At 34.4% G+C, this 12,441-nt stretch overlaps 1 protein-coding gene across 13 annotated transcripts in view; it reads right to left on the reverse strand.

The window, feature by feature from the left end:
* Positions 1 to 12,441, reverse strand: part of LOC112748738 (uncharacterized) — a 30,470-nt gene extending 18,029 nt beyond the window's left edge. For 4 of the 13 annotated variants that reach the window (XM_072216630.1, XM_072216626.1, XM_072216624.1 and 1 more), the window contains exons 1-5: positions 12,112 to 12,436; positions 11,925 to 12,011; positions 11,650 to 11,831; positions 11,035 to 11,092; positions 10,308 to 10,373 (exon numbers count right to left, since the gene is read on the reverse strand). The gene's annotated coding sequence lies outside the window, so the exon portion shown is untranslated. Of the gene's footprint in view, positions 1 to 7,713; positions 7,974 to 8,088; positions 8,203 to 8,685; positions 8,763 to 10,307; positions 10,512 to 10,800; positions 11,093 to 11,649; positions 11,832 to 11,924; positions 12,017 to 12,111 lie in introns of those variants that run through there. The other 9 variants (XR_011872189.1, XR_011872184.1, XR_011872188.1 and 6 more) reach the window with 9 other exon arrangements.

Below are 12,441 nucleotides of genomic sequence, written 5' to 3' on the forward strand. Positions count from 1 at the left end.
TCGCGTCAAAGCGAACAGAAGGAAAGAAGCACCTCAAAGCAAAAATGACGGAATACAAAGGGATGAGAAAAACAAAAGCAAAGCAGAAGCGAAAGGTTTGGAAGCAAAAGAAACTGAAAAGAAGGATTCGAAAATACAAGAGAAAAGAGGGAAACGGCAAAGGGGAAATTAATGAGCATTTAAAAAATCTCACACATTCCCAAGACAAGAGTGCAAATGCAAAGCGCGCACCTTTCAAACTAAAAGAAGCAAAGGAAAATGCTTCACATTCAAAAAGCTTCAGCAGAATCGACCAAAGTGCTCGAGCTCGGCTTTACCAGAGAAGGATTGAAGTCCTAAAGACTAAAGGACTCGACCTCAAAAGGAAGGCCGTACTCGAGCAGGGGCACTATTCATACCCTGGGTCGAGCTATCCGACCCGGGATGTTTGGCGACAAGTCGACCGACCTCTTCAGGTCCGAATTACCCGACCTCTTCTCAAAGAGTTCGGCCCAATCACTACAGAGGTCCAAGAAGGCCCAAACGAAGGGGCACAGCCCAATCTAAAGGCAGTTAAAGCCTAGAAAGATCAGGGCGATTCCCCAGAAGATAAGATGACCTCACTTAAAGATAAGATAAGATAAGATAACTATCTTATCTCCAGGAAGGTCACTCCACACCATTATAAATACACTGGAGCACCCAGGTATAACTCATACTCTGATTCTACTAAAAACCTGCTTAATACCCTTGCTAACTTAAGCATCAGAGTACCTTGCAGGTACCACCATCCTCCGGTGACAAAGGATCAGCATCATCATCAAGTCCACCATTCAGACACGGCGGCTCCAGCCACCACCCACAAGTCGGACACATTGGTGCCAACCACCACAGCAGATCTCATCCGAGATCAACCTTCAGTTTCAGGTAATCCTCGGAACACTAAGAGTGACTACAAATAAGGAGGTTCATGGATCTGGAAATTATATTTACTGTTCATGTTTTTAATCTCTGTACATATCCAACAAAACTATTCTTTAAATCTGGAAGTACGGGCTGTTTAATCTTATCACTTGAAGGGACTGTAGCAGTAAGATCCTTGTTGTAGGGTAGTAAGGCTAATTTGACGATGTTCTTAAATGTGATAAGATCCGAACGTAAAAGTTCCTGGTGGCTATGGATTTAAATATTGTAAAAAAGGAGGGGGGACAATGATAGTTTAGTAATAGTTTAGTGATAATATAAATGTTCTTTCTGAACCAAAGGAGGGCAATGATATTAGATTCCATCTTTTAATATGTCTAACATCTTCCGTTCACTCTCTAGACGTCTCTCTATTAGGGGATCTTCTCTGTCTTCTTCTTCCACTTCTTTACCCCATTCTTCTTCCAATCATCTTACTGAGAAAGTAACTCGGCCTGAAGAACTTTCTCCCAAACACAATATCTTCGAAGATATCAATCAAGCCATAGATAATTGGAAAATAACCAAAATCCCTCAAGATGAGTTATATGTCCCTAATGACAACAAAAGAAAATCGGATTACATTATCAAAATCGCTGAAAACAATATTCCTTTAGGACCAGACTCCGGTGAGGAATTCCATCTTTTAACCAAGCAATCTGTCAGAGAACATGCCCGTCACTACAAATATCTTCACATAGGATGTGTCCAGGTAGCTGTCAAACCTCTCATCAGAGAAGGTCTTAATGCTTCCATCCTTATGTGTCTCAGAGATATTAGGCTCAATGATTTCCAAGATTCTTTAATCGGAACAGTAGAAACAAGTCTAGGACACAGTCCGGTTTACTTCAACTGTTTCCCAAACAAAACGGTCAGTTTGTTAGATGTCAACATCCTTGACTCCCTTTTCCTAAACATCCAAATTCATGGTCTTAACATGAAGGAAGGATCTATCCCAGCTGCTTTAATCTATAGGATTCAATACAAGGTCATGAACACTTGTAATTCTAGAGTCTTTCTTAAATCCAGTGATCGTGAAACTACTTTGTTCGTCACATACATGACAAAGGCCAACGTCACGGTACCAAGGCTCATAAAGTGGGATAAAATTTACCTTCCCCAATCATGGTCAATTGATCAAGCTACTCCAACGCAACCTAGACAAGCACCTCTCTTACGAGAGATAAAACAGGATGAATCAGGAAGAGTAGAGATTTTCTTTGACAGACGAAACTCCTTCTCTTCCAGATCTGAAGCAGGAACATCTAATGATTTTGCTTCAGCAAGAAAATCTTTTTGTGACTTTACAATCTCAGTTTTCAACTAAAATTTCCAAATCCACAAGTTCTGGAATTAATATTTCAGTGGTATAAATAATTTAAATATTTCTCAACCATTTTATCAAACTGATGATGATATTGATTTACAATCTATTCAATCTCCAACATATTCTTCTATGAATGATGATGCCCATGGGTAGCACAGAATTTGTTACAAACAAAAAAGCCTTACGTAAAAATCTTTACTCCAAGGAGTATGATCTCCATAGAGAATGGTATTTATGTACATATACAGCTTCCCAAATCTCATCATTTAAAGAAAACTACTACAGTTTTCTCAATGATGCCAAAATGCATATTCCTTTCTTTGAATGGTTTCATGCTTATTCCATAAAAAATAATATTGATTATCCTTTTAAAAATAAAAATCTTTCGCCATCAGCAAATGTTATTTCAACCTGGAAAGTTAAAGATGAAAATTTAATCAGATATGAGTTTCCTCCAAAAGGATCTTTTGTTATTTCAAATACGGAAGGACATAACCCAGTTATGGCCTCTCCATTTAAAACAGAAAATGTAGATGAAGTTGTTGCCCCAAAAGATATTAAAAATCTCATTGAGCAATCAAATTACACTAATAGGTTTTTACAATGTTTGGGTGACAACCTTTCATCTTCAGGATCTCCTTTGTCTTTGAAAAAATGTCTCTGAAGCCTCTACTTCTAAAACTATTGAAAAACCCCTTTTTAAACCTTTCAAAATGAGTAGCAAGGCTAAACAGAGTCTTAAAACTTCTATTCTAAAACAAGAATCTAGTGATTCTAAAATCATGCAAAAGATCGACCAACTTTTAAATCGTCTTGGTACTGTCCTAAAACCCCTACAAACTCTGGTGAATCTACATCTTGTATACAAACTCGCTCATCCAAGGCCATTAATGCCCTTGACTAAGATTCTAATGAGTCTTCTTCGGACCAAAGTGATAATTCTGACAAATCTACTCTCAAAGTTAGCCCAATTATGACCAATTCTATGACTAAGTGGAAAGGTTTAACCAAACCCTCTGCGCATAGTTATAATCGTATATCTGCCCCTGATCTAGCTCTCGAAGAAAGAGAACTAGGTTTTGTCAGCTTCAATACCAATAATGTCTATGAATGGAATATAGATGGCAAAACCGAATACAATATCATGAGCATACTTCAGCATTTGACCATGGTAGGCACAGCCTATCAAGCTGCTCATGAAACCTCTGAGGAAGCAATAGCCAATGTTATTATTTCTGGGTTCTCTGGTCAACTCAAAGGTTGGTGGGATAACTACCTTTCTGATGACCAAAAATAATCAATCTTTTCTGCTATAAAGGTTAATGATCAAAATGAACCCATCATTGGAGATGATGGGGAACCTATCCCTGATGCTGTTAACACCTTAATTTTTACTATAGCAAGCCATTTTATAGGTGACCCATCTCTTTGGAAAGATTGTTCTGCTGAATTACTTTTCAATCTCAGATGCAAAACTTTGTCTGACTTTAGATGGTACAAGGACGCCTTTCTTACTAAGGTCTATACCAGGGAAGACAGTCAACAACCTTTCTAGAAGGAAAAATTCCTAGCCGGACTTCCTAAATCTCTGGGAGATAAAGTAAGGGACAAAATTCGTAGCTTAACCCCGGATGGGATAATTCCCTATTATGCGTTAAGTTATGGTCAAATTATCTCGTTTATCCAAAAAATTGCTCTAAAGATCTGTCAAGATGATAAAATCCAACAGCAACTTGCTCGTGAGAAAACACAAAATCGTATCGATTTGGGAACTTTCTGTGAACAATTTGGTCTTCCTTCTTGTCATCCAAGGAGATCTAAAAGACCATCAAATCGAAAAGTTTTTAAACCTAATCCTGAAAAGAATTTCAGAAGTTCTAGAAAAAGTTTTCAAAAACCCAAGAATGAAAAAGTTTCCAAAAGAATTTTCAAAAAGTATCCCCAGAAAAACCCCATTATTTGCTATACATGTAAAAAACTGGGACACGTTAGCAAATACTGTAGGTTAAAAGGAAAGATTAATAATCTGAACCTTGATCCTCAGATTGAGGAACAGATTAACAATCTTTTAATTGAAAGTTCAGATGATGATTCTGCACCAGAATCTTCGGATGATATCAATAATATCCAAATCGATGATATTGGATCATCCTCAGATTCTAATGTCAAGGAAATTAATGTTTTATCCAAAGATCAAAATCTCTTATTTGAAGCTATAGAGGCTATTGGTGATCCAGAACAAAAGAAATACTTTCTTTCTAAATTAAAAAAATCTTTACAAAAGAAACAGAAGCCCAAAAATCTTGTCCTTAGCAATAAATATGATGTCAAACCCATTTTCAAAAAATTAGAAAAACAAGTTATTTGTCCTATAACTATTCAGGATCTCCAGACTGAGGTTAACAACCTTAAGAAAGAAATCCATAAAATCAAAAGAAATGAAGACAATCATCAACTCATTCTCTCGCAATTAATGCAAGGTGAAGAGTCTGAAACTTGACTCACTTAAAAAACAACCTGAGTTTTCTGAAAAACAAGAAAATGAAAGTTCTAACGACAATAATGGAAAAGAAATCTTGAGATTAATATATTCTCTTTTATGAAATGTGGTGTTAATATCTGAATTGTCGTTAAAGATTTTGTTCTCGAAAGCATCGCACTCTTTGACACAGGTGCAAATTCAAATTGTATTAAAGAAGGTCTGATCCCCACAAAGTATTTTGAAAAATCTGCTGAACATCTTAGCTCGATAACGGGTGAAAGACTAAAAATCAATTTCAAACTAACCAATGCTTTTGTTGAAAAGGGTAATTTTAGGATTCCAACTAATTTCATCATAGCAAAAGATATAAAAAATGATGTAATCTTGGGGACACCTTTTATAATCCTTTTGTTTTCATACCTAGCAGATTTTTCTAGAATTACCTCTTATGTGGGTGGACAGGAAATTTTTTTGAATTTCTAGACTCACCAACCCATAAAGCTTTAAACCAAATTGAATCCAAAACCAAACAGATTTATTTTTTGAAAGAAGAAATCTCTTTCAAAACCCTTGAATCCCAACTTTCCCAACCAAGGGTTCAAGATAATATCAAAAGTCTTTTAAACCAAATTGAAAAGTCTATCTGTTCAGATTTGCCTCATGCCTTCTGGAAAAGTAAAAAATACATTGTTGATATTCCTTATGAAAAGAATTTCAAAGAGTCACAAATCCCTACAAAAGCTTGCCCCATTCAAATGAATGAGCAGCTTTTGCAACATTGTCAAAAGGAGATAAAGATCTTTTGGACAAAGGATTAATTCGTCCAAGTAAAAGTCCTTGGTCTTGCTCATCTTTTTATGTCAACAAGCAAGCTGAGATAGAACGAGGAACTGCCAGTCTTGTCATCAATTACAAACCTTTAAATCAAGCTTTACAATGGATTCGTTATCCTATTCCAAACAAAAAGGATTTGCTTAATAGGCTAAACTCAGCCAATATCTTTTCAAAATTTGATATGAAATCTGGTATTTGGCAAATCCAAATCAAAGAATCTGACAGATATAAAACTGCATTTACAGTTCCATTCGGTCAATATGAATGGAATGTAATGCCTTTTGGTTTGAAAAATACTCCTTCTGAATTTCAAAAAATCATGAACGATATTTTCAACCTATATTCAAACTTTGCAATCGTTTACATAGATGATGTTTTAATCTTTTCTCAAACTTTAGAAGAACACTTCAAACATGTTAAAACTTTTATGTACATCATCTAGAAAAACGGACTTGCTGTTTCCAAATAAAAAATTGTCCTTTTTCAGACAAAAATCTATTTTCTTGGTCATATGATTTTCCAAGGAACAATAACCCCAATTCAACGATCAATTTTGTTTGCAGAAAAGTTTCCAGATTATATCATTGGAAAATCTCAGCTCCAGAGGTTCCTAGGATGTCTTAATTATGTCTCGAATTTCATTCCAAATCTTAATAATCTTATTAAGCCTCTTCATGATAGGCTTAAGAAAAATCCTCCACCCTGGACTGACAAACATTCTGAAATCATTAGATTTTTTAAAACCAAAGTTCGCAATATTCCTTGTCTTTACCTACCTGTTCCTCATGCATTCAAAATCGTTGAAATAAATGCATCTGATTTAGGATATGGTAGTATCTTAAAACAGAAATTGCATGATAAAGAGTGTATCATTGCATTTACATCAAAACATTGGAATAGTACTCAACAAATCTATTCCACAATCAAAAAAGAAATTTTAGCTATAGTTTTGTGCATCACAAAATTTCAATCTGATTTACTCAATCAAAAATTTTTAGTTCGAGTTGATTGCAAATCGGCCAAAGAAGTCTTACAAAAAGATGTTAAAAATCTTGCATCAAAACAAATTTTTGCCAGATGGTAAGCTATCTTAAGCGTTTTTTATTTCGAAATTGAGTACATCAAGGGCAACTCAAACTCTCTCCCTAACTTTCTCACACGTGAATATTTGCAGGGAATCAAGCAAGATCAGGATGCCTAAAAAGGCAATTATCGCCTCTTCAAGAGGCAAAGGCAAAGGCATTCTCTTAGCCCTTTCAGGGCCATCCAGGCAATCTCAATCTGATCATGAATCTGGGTCTTTAACCCAACAACCCTCCAAAAAATTAACCCAACAATCTATTGAACCAGCTACTAATCAAGCCAAACAAACTAAGGCAGATTACGCCTTCCCAATCCAAACTCTTTTGGCCTTACAAGACCAAGGTGTCACCAAAATCAAAAAAAAATTTTGGGCTGGTATATGCAGTGAGTCAGATGAAGAATTTGACCTAACCCAACTCATATCCCACGCAGCCAAACAAAAACAGTCGCACAAAAACCAAAGGAAAAAGCCATAGCTCTAACACCTCAAACATCCTCAATCACGACAAAAGCACAAAAAGCCCAAGCCGATTATATCTCCACAAACAAAAATTCAAACATTATCCAAATGGAGCCTGAATTTTGGGATGAATCGCCAAACAAAGTTATCCCAAAAATCTTTCCTACCAGATTCCATTTCAAACCAATCTCACCCAATAAAACTTGCCAATTTTATGAGTTCATTTTAGTAGATACTGACTCAGTATCTATTAAACACTACAAGGACAAAACCAATCCTGAACTCATAACCCATTCAACAATTCAAATCCTCAAAGTCCTGACCCCAAAGCAATTTGGGAACAATCTAAACAAAAATCAAAAGTTTTCTCAAAACTATGACCTAATAGGTTTTAATTATTGGGACTACATGGTAGCCTAGACTAAAGTATTTTGGTTTCAAAATACTCAGTACACACATTCATGGTTAATTTATTTTAAAAGAAATTTAAACTATATTTTTTCAAATTGGTTCTACCAATGGTGGGACTTCTTTGGGCCAATCCCAGAAATTCTACCCTCACCTACCGATGAAGGGTATAAATTATTTCAATCAAAATTTGACATCCAGGAAACATGTGTTCCTGTAATATTAAAATTTTTCTCAATTTTTTCATTGTCCTGGGTATTCTCGTGGCAATATAAATATACAAAATCGGACCATCCTAAAGTATTCCCAATCTTACAAAGGCATGCTTATGTCAAATAGTGGTCTCAATTTGATTCATTAATGGCCTATCCAGAAAAGGTTGGAGAATGGTTCAAAACCAATCCTTCACTTGCTTCAAGAAGATGAAGAGTCCTCATCTAAAGAAGAAAGTAATGAAGAAGGTAAAGACAGTCAAGTTGAGGAAGACTGTTTCAAAGTTTGTCTAGCTGATGATTAAAATCGAAAATATTGTAATAATGCCAAGACAATTACCGGAACTATTTGAAACCGGTACTGTTGCTATAGTCTAGGTCATGTTTACCTGTACTATAGAAACAGTAAAATTTCCAATTATAAAAGGAGGCCTCGTTTTCATTGTGAGGGACCCTTCATTTTACACAATCACAGAGAGAGGTTAGAGGGAGAAGCTCTGAGAATTTCCTTGTAAGCTCTCTAGCTCTTCTTCCCTTCTTCTTATCAATCATATTTCTAATTAATAAAATATAATTTTATATCATATATTCCTTTCTCCCTTAGCTAGTGCAGGCGGACTACCGCTAGTGCTAGCTTTCTTCTAATATTAATGGCTGGTTTTACCATACCGCCTTACTAATTATTTAGTTTCTGCATTTTAATTTTTTGTATCATACATACATAACTGCATTTTCTATTTTTGTTTCCCCTTCTTCTCCTTTCCCTTCTTGATCCACTTAGGGCCATCTTTTATATATATATATATATATATATATATATATATATATATATATATATATTCTAAAGACAAGAAAATTATTCTTGTATGCACAAATTAGATATTAAAAACTTACTTAAATAATTTTCTAAAAGAAAATATAAGAAAATTATAATTACCTCTTTCAAATGATAATTTTCCTTCTTTCTTTCTTTCTCAGCAAATATTAAAACTTGAAACTTTTAAAGTAAAGTAGCTAGCAGCAAGAGTTGAAGAATATTAAAGCCGTGTCACATGAAAAATTATCACCAACAGATTCATTAAAATCAATATAGTCACTCAACAGTTTTATCAAAGGGTATATATTACTAGCATTAACTATCAAGTGGCAACCATTTTTATTAAGTCACTTTTTCAATATTAGTTTCATAAATTCAGGTTGAAACTCAAGGTTACTCAAAAATTAACCATGAGCTTGAGTAAGGCTAATGAGAATTATAGAGATAAGAGTCAGAATTATCGTCAAAGCAAGTTAGTTAGTTATCATGTTACTTAGTCAGAATTATAGTCATAGCATGTACTTCTATTCATGTAACTTCTATAATAATTCAATCAATACAATTTTGCAGAATATTCATTCCATTTATAAATTCTGTCAATTACAAAAAAGCAATTTAGCCCGTGAACAAACAAGACAAGTGGGATAACATATCAATCCAAGATTTCAATTTTATAATGAACAAGAAGAAAATCCAGAAAAAGTTGTGTTGTGTCACACATTTTGTATTATTTGATTAATTTACTCAAGGTTAGGAGGTTTGGGATTCAAAAACTTACACATAATGGATAAAGCCTTTTTAGCAAAATTTATTCGGAGACTCGCTCATGAAAAAATACTTTATGGGCTAAAACGTTATATAGCTTGTATGAGAGGAATCAAGATCCTATAATTCAGATGAGTACCAAGACAACTTATATAACTATGGTGAGACACAAGACCATGTTTGGGACTTAAGTTGGGACTGGAAATTAAAGGGATACAAAGAGTTAAGAGCTTTATGTGGCTTATGACGCACAAAAAGCTTATGAGTAGGCAGAGATGGAACAGAATTAGGCCAATCCGAACAAATACCATAGAAATCTCTTTTTATGGATTACTTGTTCTAATATCGGAGCAACGTAAAAACTAAGTTTAAGAAAAATATTAAATATCAAAATATTTAAATATTTAGGTAATTTATTTTCTAAGAACACAGTTAATGTTATTATTAGTAAAAATTTTAAATTTTTCACTTTAATAAATAAATAATAAATACATTAAAAATTCAATTTTGTATTTTTTATACAATTTTTTTAATTGATAATCTTAAAATGTGTTTTTAGGAGATAAGTTAACTAAATCCATTAAATATATATAGTCTCAAAACAAATTAAATATTATTATACTGTACATGTCTTGACATTAGGGGAATAATTTTCTTTGAATAGTCAAATTACATAAAATGCGTCCTAAAATAACATGGTTTAATTTCCCTTTAGGAGTAGTATTTTTTGTTAAATAGGACAAAGAAAGAAACATACATACCCTTCGTGACAACAATTTGCTTTTTTCCAAAACTGTTAATACAAATGGCAATGTTTGAACTGATTTAAATTAAACTGATTTATATTATTTGATGGAGCACACTAGCTAGCTACTTGACAAACAAGTTTCGGAATTAGAAAAATTAAATTTAGCATCAAAAGTGGAGTGTATAATATAATTTGTATATTAACAGATGAAAGAACATGAAGCTATTACCTTATTAAGCTCAGAATTTTTGGAGCCAAGTAATTTTCCCTTCTCACTTTTTGATATCAAGTTCTCCTAATGCAGCACAACATATGCAAAATAAGATTATAATGAAAAACATATGAAAAAATGCAGTTTATGTAGGCATTCAATCCAAGTAGCAGTAGTAAGAATTGACAGCAACATCCCCATTGCTGTGATCTGCTATTCTATCTGTAGAATCAAGAAAACATCTCAATGTTTTGAGTTTGTTCAGTTAAAATTCTGCAGAGGTAAACTATTTCAAAATGCAAAAGAGTGAAAGCAGCTACATATGACTTTTGTGCAGCAACAATATGAGGTTTGGGAATAAATCCTCATTAGAAAATCTACTAGACTTTTTTAACTAGTGGTGAAATTTTCAGATGATGATGATCTATTCCCATGAGGCTCATACTGCTGATAATGCTAATAATCACTAAATTCAAGTTTTAATATGATCCTATTAATGAACTGAGATAAATTTGATACATCATGCACTAAGATAATCCAATAAAATGATAGATCTTAATATAACTTTACACCACCAACTTATATGAGATCTACACCATTAGATCATCATTATGGAGCATCAAGCAGTATAGTGATTCCCATTGATATTATGCATTGTAAATATTTTTTTCATCAACTTAATAACTATTACTTTTTAAGTTTTTGGTTCCCTACAAATTGCAATTTACAACCAAAATTTTCTCACAAGTGGATGGTATATATCTGCCTCAAAGTTGTTTCCTGTAACTTCACCCTCTAGCAACCTGAAGGATTAAAAACCAAATTAAAATATATCAGATGCAAATTAAAGGCACTAAAGAAAGGATTATATGAGAAGATTATATGGATAATGGATTAAAAAATACTCACAGTATTAGTTAAGCACACGCACATATATAAAAAAGACCAAATAATGCATTTTATGGCAGATTTAATTCTAGAATGACAGATTTAGTTCCAGTTTGCCCACACAATCTCAGTTGGATAACTGAAGATCAATACTTTAAAATAAGGAAGTAGAAAGTAGTTTGAAAATTGAATTCTATTTTGGATTTTAAACTTGAAAGTAGTACTTGTCACCTGAAAATAGATAAGTAGAAAAGAGAAAGCAAGAGAAACAACAAAATGTAGACACACCCCATCACCAATCACTCAATCAGGCAATCACATTAGCACTAGAGCAGATAGAGTAGATAAAACAGTCACACCATGCTACCTCAACCGCAAATCACATAGAGCAGAAGCTGCTAAAGACATTGGCACTAGATCTGAGATCAGAGAGAGAGAGAGAGAGAGGAGGGGGTAAAGTTATGAAAATAACCTCGTTGGCTTTGCAAGCAGTGTCGACGGCAGATGCGAGGAAGGAAGATCCAAGATCCGAAAGAAGATCTGAGATCGCCGACTGGTTGAATAGTATCACCCCAATCGGTCTTCTGTAGTCGGTGTCAATCACCCCCGCACCAACGTCAATCGAATGCTTCAACACAAGACCCGATCGCGGAGCTGCAGAGAAACAAAAACCCCCAAAAATCAGCACAAAAAACAATTTTGAAACCGTAAACCGAACAAAAATGAAGAAATCGGCAATTTAATCACCAATGTGGGCATAGGTGCTTTCTGGAATCGAAATGCTGAGGTCAGTAGCCACCAAAGCCTTGCCTCTCGCCGGAATCTTCGTCTCTACTGCACTAACAGAAAAAACAAAATAACACAGAATTTCAGTTTCGGTTTTGGCTTCTCTAACATAGTAACTATTTCAATTTAACTTGAGAGGGAGAGGTACCTAGAGAGATCGTAACCGGCAAAGAGAGGAGAAGCCTTAGAGGAAAGAACGGCGTTGTCGGAGAGCTTCTTTACACGGAGGAGACGAATAGGAGAGATAGAAGGGAGATCGAGAGTCGTATATGTGTTTCATTCAATGAGCTAGGGATTGCAGTTTTTTTTTATTTTATATACGTGTGAAAACGGCAGTTCAAAACTGCCATAATCACCAGAACCGCCACCAAATACAAAGCTAATTATGGCAGCAACAAAAAATGTCATAATGTCTGGATATTACGGCGATTCTTTAAAACCGCTGTAATATCAATACCATTTTAAACTCCTTTTTTTT

This window comes from Arachis hypogaea, chromosome 15, assembly GCF_003086295.3.
Source record: "Arachis hypogaea cultivar Tifrunner chromosome 15, arahy.Tifrunner.gnm2.J5K5, whole genome shotgun sequence".
Taxonomy (NCBI): domain Eukaryota; kingdom Viridiplantae; phylum Streptophyta; class Magnoliopsida; order Fabales; family Fabaceae; genus Arachis; species Arachis hypogaea.